The sequence below is a fragment of the Mytilus californianus genome, unplaced genomic scaffold (assembly GCF_021869535.1).
Source record: "Mytilus californianus isolate M0D057914Y unplaced genomic scaffold, xbMytCali1.0.p SCAF_19, whole genome shotgun sequence".
NCBI lineage: Eukaryota > Metazoa > Mollusca > Bivalvia > Mytilida > Mytilidae > Mytilus > Mytilus californianus.
Window position 1 is genome coordinate 3,930,976 of NW_026262667.1, and position 12,160 is coordinate 3,943,135.

The 12,160-nt window shown below is 31.3% G+C and overlaps 1 long non-coding RNA gene across 1 annotated transcript; it reads left to right on the forward strand.

Annotated features, from left to right (window-relative positions):
- Positions 1-6,105: 6,105 nt before the first annotated feature.
- Positions 6,106-7,993, forward strand: LOC127727088 (uncharacterized). The gene is made up of 2 exons (XR_007993773.1): positions 6,106-6,221; positions 7,915-7,993. It is a non-coding gene; the product is annotated as an uncharacterized LOC127727088 (long non-coding RNA).
- Positions 7,994-12,160: the final 4,167 nt, after the last annotated feature.

Here is a 12,160-nt window from a genome sequence, read left to right on the forward strand (position 1 = left end):
ATTGCTTTATCAAATTGCTTTATCAAAATTGTCCCTCAAAAAGTTCTGATACAGACATTCGTTCATTATCACTGAACTAGTATATATATTTGTTTAGGGGTCAGCTGAAGGACGCCTCCGGGTGCGGGAATTTCTCGCTGCATTGAAGACCTCTTGGTGACCTTCAGCTGTTGTCTGTTCTATGGTCGGGTTGTTGTCTCTTTGACACATTCCCCATTTCCATTCTCAATTTTATTTGGATAGACATACATGTACATGATGTATGGGCAATTAATAATTTCAGGTATAACTTAATTTTTTTTTTTGTTCTTTTTTACATATAATAAAGTTTTCAGACACTTTGGATATTTCATATAATTGTGTTACATGTATATATAAACTAGAGGCTCTCAAGAGCCTGTGTCGCTCACCTGTATTTACTGATGCTTTAGAAATCATGTAAAATAAGGTTGAAATCATAATTAATAGTATTAGATATTAGATATTATAATGATATCTAAGATAATAACAAAAAACTGCAAAACTCGGGGGCAGCAACCCAACAACAGGTTGTCATATTTGTCTGAAAATTTCAGAGAAGATAGATCTTGACCTGATAATCAGTTTTACTCGTGTCAGATTTACTCTAAATGCTTTGGTTTCCGAGATATAAGCCAAAATCTACATTTTACCCCTATGTTCTATTTTTAACCATGGCGGCCATCGTGGTTGGTTGGCGGGGTCATCGGACACATTATTTAAACTAGATACCCTAATGATGATTGTGGCCAAGTTTGGTTAAATTTGGCCCAGTGGTTTCAGAGGAGAAGATTTTTGTAAAAAGCTAACGACGACGGACCTTCGGGCCAGGTGAGCTAAAAAAAGAAGATGTGGTACATGTATGATTGCCAATGAGACATCTCTCCACAAGAGACCAAATGACACAGAAATTAACAACTATAGGTCACCGTACAGCCTTCAACAATGAGCAAAGCCCATACCGCATTGTCAGCTATAAAAGGTCCCAAAATGACAATGTAAAACAATTCAAACGAGAAAACTAACAGCCTAATTTATGTAAAAAAAATGAACGAAAAACAAATATGTAACACATAAACAAACGAACTATAAAAATAAGTTGAAAAAGGCTTAACTCATCAGATGGATAAAAATACAAATACTACAAATACAAGTGGATGTGGCCGGGTACTAGTACATCCCAACAACAAAAAGACACTAAATACAGATCTGAGAGTACTCTCAGTTACTGACAGCTATTTCAAATCCACTAACAACTAATACAAAAAATCATGCATCTAAGACCAAACTATCAATCAGTACACATCCAACATCCAATGGATTTAGTGTAAAGATGTCATACACAGTCAGAGAAAAACATGACCTTGTGCAATGCCAAGATACAGGTTATAATTCATTACATATCAATATAATTAATTCGCATGGTAGTGTTTTAATTTGTACAGATCACAATTGAAAACTTTTATATATGATAAAATCATTCTTGACAAACTTTCAAATATCGATAGCAGTTCAAAACTCTACCTTTATAGTAAATTAAAAAATGATATTTAACTGCAAGACTACTTGAACAATAGACTACTTGCACAATCTAAACTATTTAAATAGTCCCCAACTTTTAACAAAATTCTGTGTAAGTGACTCTAACTTGGAAATTGAAATTATAAAAAGGTTGATATAAAAAAAAATCAAAGAGAACACAGAGTCTTAAGTTTGTAAAATATTAGATGATGAGGAACACTCTTTCCTTCATTGCCAAATCAACAGTAATATTAGAAAACTCCTTATGAATGCAATAAAAACCCAATATTCTAATTTTAACCAGATTGACTCAAACTCTTAACTATTTTAGATCCCAATAACAATGATACTTTTTGATTATTTCTCAGATTTAACAAAAAGATATAACTAAGTATAGCCTTTTAAATTTATCCGTATATTTCAGATACTGAGTGTTCTCTCTCAGACTCTGATGCTACCGTTTCATGGAATGAAAAAGGCAATTAATGCATAGGTAAGAATATATTTTAAAAGTTTTTACAATTCTGATTCACAGTACCAAGGATACTATACAAATCCTTGACAGTACCTTTTAAATTTTTGCTTGAAGAATTTTTGGGTCAACATTTGATTGTTTCTCATATTCTGGCTAGAGTGATTGATCTTTTAGACTTGATTTAGTTGAACTGTTTAGAATATTCATTCAGATTTTATTTTAAAGAAGTTCACAGCATATATATACATACCCTTTTCGAATGAAAATTGACATGTGCAAGAATTTTTCTCTCAAAAAAGTGTTACACATATGCATGGCATATTACACCCTTGCGTTTTAGAGTTTTACTGTTGGTAGATATAAGAAGATGTGGTATGAGTGCCAATGAGACAACTCTCCATCCAAGTTCCAAGTCACAATTTATAAAAGTAAACCCTGTTGGGCCCTGCATTTGAGTTGTTTTCCTTAAAACAATGCAAAAATATCTAAAATTGGAAATTTAAAAATGAATTAATCTAGAAATTAATAAGATATCGTATATATAATATTATAAGATATCTATAAATGTCTTGTTTAGTTAATTACAGTTGGGTGCAGACCAAGCATTACATAAAGTAAACGCAAGTTAACGCCGCGTGCACATATTTCGTTAGTTAACATCAATTTTCGCGTTTACTATAATTACGTTAACGCGGTCAAATTGGAAATTTCTAATGTCTACCCGAGTAAACGGGCGTTTACTCTGTGTCCGTTTAGTCAGTAGTAAACGGGCGTTTACTTCAGATTTCACAAATTTATTTTTACGTGCACTTAAAAGTAAACGGGCGTTTACTACAGATTTCATTAATGTATTTTTACGTGCACTTGGAAGTAAACGCGCGTTTACTACAGATTTCAATAATGTATTTTTACGTGCACTTGGAAGTAAACGCGCGTTTACTTTTCGCGTTAACTGATCGTGTAAATTAAGAAATAAACTTCGTGTTCATTTGAACATTTATTTTATTAAAACGACTGTTATCTTAATACTTTACGTATATGTGTTTCAAACTATTCAAAAACACTTAATTTATTTTAATTCGAAATATTAATTTTATTAAATTTAAAAAAAAATAGTTCCTATAACTTTACTGATAAGCAGATTTTCTATATATTCTTTTCAAAAGTTACATGTACAAATATCGAGGCCGATAGAAAGGTTATCCAACACATCGGAAAAATAGTTGTATATGATGGGATATAAACATCATTGTTTACGTTGCTTCGTTCCACATTTTTAACTGTCTCTTCGAATTCCTAGCTCGATGCATTTAATACATTATTTTTAATCGTAATTCACATGGATTTACATGATTTCAGCTTCTGTTTTGTCAAATGTTCAAACGGAAATTGTACAGTGTATTGCAAGGGATATTAATAAAGTGTTGTATAAGTATGTACATTTGTACCATCTCTTCAATTTATACAGACTTATCCATAACGATTATAAATGATATTTGTGACGTCCGAAAAATATACTCGATTTGGACATGAATGAAATATTGCCACTGGACGTTATGCTACAAACAAAATCAATCAACTTACATAATATATTAACAAAGAGGGGATAGGACCTTTATCGGGACTCCGGGATCGGGTATTTTTAAGCTCAAGATTTAGGGATTGACCGTTTCCAGATCCGGGAATTCTTTTTTCGAATTTCGGGATGTCGGGATTTAAATTTATTTAAATTCGGGACCTCGGGATTTCGTGTTTTTAAGCCCTGGATTTCGGGACCAGTACCCTTCCTACCCACCATCTCTTAACAGTATACTATTCCAAGAAGAGAACTACTCATACTTTTCATTATTAAGTACAGTGTACATAAATCACTCATGTGAGTGTAACTGTTGAATGATGCTGTTAAATAGTTTTGTTTAAAATACAAACCATCACGAACTACTGACATAAAAATATTACTGATTTACTATGTGACTATAAGATTTACACAATAAAGTACAAATATGGTCAGTTTTGGTTGATGTGGACAATTAATTTTGTTATGCAAGTCAGTCTGAGGTATGAAAACTTCTGATATTTGTTTACAACTCAATATTTTGATTAAAAAGAGGACATGCTGGCACTCTCAATTGATGCGAACATTTTTTTTAGTCATTATGTGCCAATATTGCTATCATTTGTGTATTCAATCCATCCTTACATGAAAATATAACTCATTTACTATGCGGCTATGAAGATTGATGCAGACAAATTATTTTGTTATACGAGTCAGTTTGAGGTATTAATACTTCTAGGGAGGTCACCAGTGCGATTATCGTAACGTAATGATTTCCTTGCGACGGCAAAAATATCGGATTTTACCCAAGTTCAACTGCTTTGAAAAAGGAAAAAAATATATTGTATGAGCAAACAATTGATATGTAATTAAAGTTCAGACATTTATCTTTCTAAATATATAAGTTTTATGGGTATTGCAGTGATTTGGTTCGATAAAAAAAATGTTTGAAGTGGAGTTGTTTTGAAAAAAATGGCCGCCGGAAAAACTATGTGTCAAAGGTACTACTGATTTTGAAATTCATTCCGCAAGCTATTACTCGTCAGATTTTCTTCATTGATGGCTTATAATTTTGGAAATATATTCAAGTTTTATGATCCGGTTGTCAGTCATACTTAACGGTCGATTTTCAGTATAGATATGAAAAATCTTTGAAATAGATGTGAAAAAAAAAATCGTTTTCGTCTTTGTAAACACCACTGACACTCGGATTCATAAATTCCAGAACTCTCTCCTTCCACACGTATCCATGGTTTCACATGGAAAACAATAGCGGCTTGCGGAATTGATTGGATATTTGTATGAGCAGGGCGTGGTTTTCACGCAAAAAATCTGCGAAAAGAGTTATCTGTTCTTGACTTCCGGAAGTGACGTATCCGCCATTGTGTCTAACATGAAACATGAAACTTGTAACAAAATGACTTTTACCGACTATTTTTTGGACGGACTGCTTACTGAGAGGACAGACAACGTTGGAAATAGGCCACGGAGGCCAATCACGTAAGGTAAGTACCTTTTATTATATCTTATATTAGCAAATTTGCCATATTTCAGGGAGGGGAATTCCTTGTTTCATAAAAGTCAACAAAAATAACTTTAAATTATTTCCAGGATGTATTTTTTTGTTTAAATATATTAAACTTATAAATTGAAAGGGAGTTTCTACCAGCAATTTTTTTTAAACGCTCCCCATGGCCTTTTTATCAAGCTATGAATATGTAATGAGGTAAATTCTCCTAACGTTGGAATGTGATCCATTCGGAATTTCTCTGGTTTTATTCATTGATAATACTCGGATTTTTCGGTGCTTTACATTGCAGTTGATGATAGTTGGTATAATTTGAACACATTACATTTGTTTTTTTCATTTTGAGACAGGAATATGTTGTTCAAACCATAGATTAGTATATTACCAACTATATATTTATTCTAAACTTATGGATTAGGCATAATGAACTAAAATTTTCTTTTTCAAAAATGCTTTCTGTCAAAAAATGTATACATATGACAGTTTGGAAGAATATTTGCACACATTTATACATGTACATTAAAAATTTATATTTATGATTTTTCAACAGTAGCATGAGTATGTTATTTTAACTAATTGGTCATAATAAACAATATTGTAGATGTTTTCTTAAATATGCACACTGTTTATAAAGAAATTTAGTTGATATTTGCATCTTTCATTTATATTTATATTCAAACTTTTGATTTTCTTCCTTGACTTTTGAATTTAATAATTGTCACTTTTACTTTATTATGTAATTTAATATTGATGCCTATTAACTGACAGTTAAGTTATTAACAGAATTGCAGATGCTGTGTTTACTTATAACACATGTACCTTATGACTACCTACAAATATGATCAGGGTTAAAAATCTGTTTTCCTCTGAACAATTTTTGTATTAAAATAATAAAAATTCAGATTATTTGAAATTTGATTGAATTTGTTAGTCTATTATACAATACAGTTTTGTTGTGTTTATAGGAATGATACTGTCTGTCCATCCATCTGCCTGAAAGGATCTTCTTCATCAGAGTCATGTGGAGAGTCACTACCAACGCCTTGGAGGGAAATACCAATATTGGACTCAAAACCCATACAGTGAATTGGTTAGAAAGTTTGGATGAAGCACATCCTGAACATGTATGTGTATGATTTGAATTTAATATTATATAATTCTACAGCTCAGCTAAATAAATTTCTTCTGCACAATGTTTTAAATTTTAAAAACAAAATAATTTATACAATGCTTAAAGATAGTGCTATTATACCACCAGTTAAACCATTTAATAGAAGTAAAATAAAGGGTTGTCTATAGGGAATCACAGTTAAAAAGCATCTTAATATGTTCCTGATGAAGGTAAATCCAGAAAAGCACTTTGGACGCACAAAATTTATAACATGTTGTTTTCATTTTTTTACGAACTGCAAAAAATAAGAAATTTTTTGACGAAGCATAGAGAACAGATTCAGAAATATAATATGATACGGATAAAAAAGAATTAAATACAGTGTAAAAATGAGCAACGATGTCTCCACAAAAAAAGTTATTACTGGGACACACATGTATATGAGTTGACCTAAATAAATTTCTTCATTCTGTTTAAGATTTAGAACTTACTTTTAACAGTCTAGATTTATTTTGATTAACTTAAGGTTTTCCACTAGGACAGGGCACACTCTAGGGAACACCGACATGGAGAGGAACGAGTTGAGATTGCGCCCCTGGATCCAGCTTTTATTGTAGTTAGACGAGTAGACCACAGATTTTGTCGAGAGGCTGATGGGAAGGAGTTTTAGTACACAGGGCATGATGCAGATACAGGGTTGTCATATATTGCATATGACTTTGAGAAGGGGGATGATGTCAATGACAGCAACAGCCATGTTTTCAAGAAGCCTACTATATATAGAGGAATACCAGAATGGAGATGTGTGGATTTTATTGTAGACAAACTATTTTTCAGCAAGATTAATGATTGTTTTCTTGTCTTTCAGCACTAATTCTTTTAGTTTTCTTTTAGTTTCTTAACCTATTTTTCTTCTTTTGTAGAAATTTATCCAGGGTACTAATTATCATATTGTAATGATTTATTTGTAGAATGGTTGCAGCAAATTGATTTGACCTTTATTAGGGCCCCGCCGAATGGTGGACGCCCTATAGTGATCAGTCAGTCCGTCTGTCCGTCCGTCCGTCCTTAACAAATTGTGTCTGCTCTATATCTAGAGAACTTTTATGATTTCAAAGTTTATACTTGACATGTATATTAACCAACACCAGAGGGTGTGTCATAATGTATGAACATCTCTCTAGGTCAAAGGTCAAGGTCAAAACTTTGGTTTTAGTTGACAACCTCATGTCCTATGGTAAAGATCGTGTCCGCTCTATAACTTGAGAACCATTATGATTTCAAAGTTTATACTTGATATGTGTATAAAAAACAACACCAGAGGGTGTGTCATAATTTATGTACAACTTCTTAGGTCAAAGGTCAAGGTCAAAAACTTTGGTTTCAGTTGACAACCCCATGTCCAATGATAAAGATACAAATTTTTTACCACACATTATTCACAGCGGGGCCCACAGAGATGCCTCCCATCTCAATGATATCTAGTTGAGTTTTATTTGTTTTTTTTACATGGAGCATCTCTGATGACGGTAAATCCAGAAAAACCACTTTGTCAGCAGCCAATCTCAAAAATAAAAAGTCTTTTTTTTTTCAGATTGCATGTAAACCAGATTTTATATGAATTGTAAGAAACTGCAGGTACTCTCAAGTTAATTGAACAAATACAAAATATTTAATTTGTATAATGTACATATTGTCTATTGTAGATATGGTAAATTCTGGTGAAGAAACAGCTCGGTCCTGAAAATATATACTTTAGAACATTCAATAAACTTAGTCAAATGATGAATAGTTTATGTATCATTATTATAATGAATACCAAAACAGTTCAGATAGTCACTATTGCAAATCCCAATGGATTATTAGACTTAAAGACTGCATTGATCTTGGTCTTTATATATAATAGGTTCTCGACATATCCATTTTTTATAGAAATAACAGGTTTTTCGCAAAATATTTACCAATAATGAGAATATTTTAGTGTAAATAATACATTTTCCAAGAGAAAATATCATTATAGCAATGTCTGACTAAGCAATGACTTAACTCTTAGAGTTTAAATGGATTATTTTTATTTTCTCGGTCAAAATTTGGGATTTTTCAAAATTATAGTTTTTTTTCATGCAAGTATAGGGCTAACCAAATTCCATCTAGGATAAATATCAATCAGCCAAATACAATGAAATTAGGTTCATCTGAAAGCTAAGATTGTAAGCTTTAATATAATACCAAACATGTGTAAAAATCTCCAATTTTCCGTTAAATTTTTTGCATAACTGCGCAAATATTTGAAAAAATCCGCGATTTTCAAAATTGTCAAAACATTTCTTATTTTTGACCATTTTTTAAATTTGTATTGCATTAAATTCTATTAATATATGACAAAAAGGTGCTTTTACATGTAAAGTCACAGTAACAGTCACTAACTTCTGTGAAAAATTACTGTCAAATCATGAAATTAAGTTTTTGTGTAAATTTTAGTGTCTTTTTGGCGAAAAATAGCTCAAAAATTTACGTCAAAATGCTGATTTTCTAATTCAATTTTTTTTTTTATTAGCTTAAAGAGCTTATTTTATTTGTGAAACAACTTAATACCAATACAAAACAAGTAGTAGAAAAAATTAGGGATTTTTTTCCAGCATTGTCTGACCAAAAATGTATTTTTTTCCCAAAAAAAACTACCTAAAAAAAGGGGGGCCTGCCGGCATGATTTTGAGTCGGCTAAAAAAAAATTCAGATATGTTGGCAATACAACTGTTAATATATTTCTGTTGACTGTTTAGGTCTTTACATAACTGCAAACAACCAGACCTCTGCCTGCTTTCCATTTCAAGATATCAATGTCTTAACATAGCAGTTTATTCAAAGATGCCCTTGACACATAGCAAAAAAAAACTAAGTCCAAAGTTTTTTTTTACAAAGTTTGAGATATTGTAGTTTTCTTAATATTGATGTTACTAAGGACTATAGTGGCTTAAATCAAAGCATAAAAGAGTCTTATTGCAATAATGCATATAGATTGCTTGCAGTTCCTAACCCATTTGATATATTTGGCCTGAAAAATAGCCCAAAATATGATATTTTTGCCTTCGCAAGGAAAACGGCCAAAATTTTGAAATCTAAATGGTCATAACTTTTGAACCGCTTGACCGATTCCCAAAATTTTGGCACCAATGAATTTCTTTTTTTGTGCTCTTCCATAATAATGTAATTTTATGCACTTTCTCTATACTTCATATTTTGGCTGACCTCCCTAATACTTCTGAAATTTGTTTACAATTGAATATTTTGTATAAAAGAAGGACATACTGGCACTCTAAATTGATGAGAACAAAATTTTTTAGTCATTATAATCCAATATTGCTATCATTTGTGTATTCAATCCATCCTTACATGAAAATATAACTCATTTACTATGCGGCTATGAAGATTTTCATAATAAAGTGGAAATATGGTCAGTTTTGGTTGATGCGGACAGATAATTTTGTTATATGAGTCAGTCTGATGTATGAAAACTACTGAAATTTGATTACGATTCAATATTTTGAAAAAAAGGAAGACAAACTGGCACTCTAAATTGATGCGAAGAAAATTTTTTACTCATTATGTTCCAATTTGGCTATCATTTGTGTATTCAATCCATCCTTACATGAAAATATAACTCATTTACTATGCGGCTATAAAGATTTACATAATAAAGTGCAAATATGGTCAGTTTTGGTTGATGCAGACAAATTATTTTGTTATACAAGTCAGTTTGAGGTATGAAAACTATTGAAATTTGTTTAAGATTCAATATTTTGAATAAAAGGAGGACATACTGGTACTCTAAATTGATGTGAACAAAATGTTTTCGTCATTATATTCCAATATTGCTATTATTTGTGTATTCAATTCATCTTTACATGAAAATATAACTCATTTACTATGCGGCTATAAAGATTTACATAATAAAGTGCAAATATGGTCAGTTTTGGTTGATGCGGACAAATAATTTTGTTATTCGAGCCAGTCTGATTTATGAAAACTACTGAAATTTGTTTACGATTCAATATTTTAAATAAAAAGAGGACATGCTAGCTCTCTTAATTGATGCGAACAAAAATTTTTAGTCATTATGTGCCAATATTGATTGATATCATTTGTATGATACAATCCATCCTTACATGAAAATATAACTCATTTACTATGCAGCTATAAAGATTTACATAATAAAGTGCAAATATGGTCAGTTTTGGTTGATGCGGAAAAATAATTTTGTTATTCGAGCCAGTCTGATTTATGAAAACTACTGAAATTTGTTTACGATTCAATATTTTGAATAAAAAGAGGACATACTGGCACTCTTAATTGATGCGAACAAATTTGTTTAGTCATTATGTGCCAATATTGCTATCATTTGTATTATACAATCAATCCTTACATGAAAATATAACTCATTTACCATGCGGCCATAAAGATTTACATAATATGGTGCGAATATGGTCAGTTTTGGTTGATGAGGGCATATCGTTTTGTTCTAAGAGTCAGTCTGAGGTATTAAATCTACTGAAATTTGTTTACGATTGAATATTTTGAATAAAAATAGCACGGACATGCTGGTTCCAATATTGATGTCAATTGTATTATACGGTCCATAATGACATAAAAGATAGCTGAATTACTACGCTGCTGTATAGATAACTTGACAAAGGGTAAATATGGTCAGTTTTGGTTAATGAGATCAAATAATTTTCTTTTACGAGTCATCCTGAGTCAGCCTGTCTGAGATGTGAAAACTGTTTGAATTTGGTGATGATTAAATTAATTTAATAAAAGGACATACTTGAACTATATTTTGGTGAAGAAAAAGAAATTTACTATGAATAATTTTGATTAAATTATTTTAAGAAGTGTGATAACATTATCAATTAACTGTAATCGACGTCAATATGTCAATCGAAAATGACCAGTTGGTCATTTAATTTTGATGTACCTTATCATTTGATTTTTTAGGTCAGTGTATCCAGGATACGATGACAATCTGCGTTAACGCGCGTTTACTACAAACAGTAAACGTGCGTTTACTTTTGACGAAAATAGAAGACGCGCATTTTTTCACGTTAACGCGGAAGTAAACGCGAAAGTAAACGCCCGTTTACTCTTTACAAAATTAGAAGACGGGCCGTTTTTGCGTTAACGCGGAGGTAAACGCGAAAGTAAACGCCCGTTTACTTTTTATGTCTACTGAAATTTCGGAGTTAACGCACAGTTAACGCGGCGTTAACATGAAGTGCACGCGAGTAAACTCCACGTTAACTTTTTCGGCCCGTCTACATGTAATGCTTGGTCTGCACCCAACTGTATATACCTTATTTAGTTTATTATACATATTATACATATTGCATGTTATACAGTGCCTTATTCAATTGAAAATTTCAAAAATATCTTATGAATTAAATAAGATCTTTTATAAATATATATCATTTAGTACATTATTAATTTGATATTTTTTTCACTTTAGGTTAACAGATATCTTTTTCAGTTATAAAGATATATTTCATAAACTTGATAAGATATCTTATAAATTTAATTTGATATCTTATAATCTAAGTAAGATATCTTATGTATACTTTATACAATATCTGAATATATTAAATCAGACAGATATCTTATAAACTAAATAAGATATTCTTTTCTTGTTTGAATTGTTTCACATATTTCCTGTCAGAGCCTTTTATAGCCAACTATGCCGTATGCAATTTTATAGGACCGCAAAATTTTTGATTTGGTATATTGTTATGGCGTTGTCTTCCTGTCGTCCGAAGACATTTGGTTTCCAGAAAATAACTTTTGTAAAAGTGTATGGTTTTTCTAGAAAATTCACAGATTCACAAGGTCCTATACCTGTAAAGGAATGTTTGGATTGATTTTTCGGGTTATAAACCTAAATATGAATAAAGGGGTCAAAAA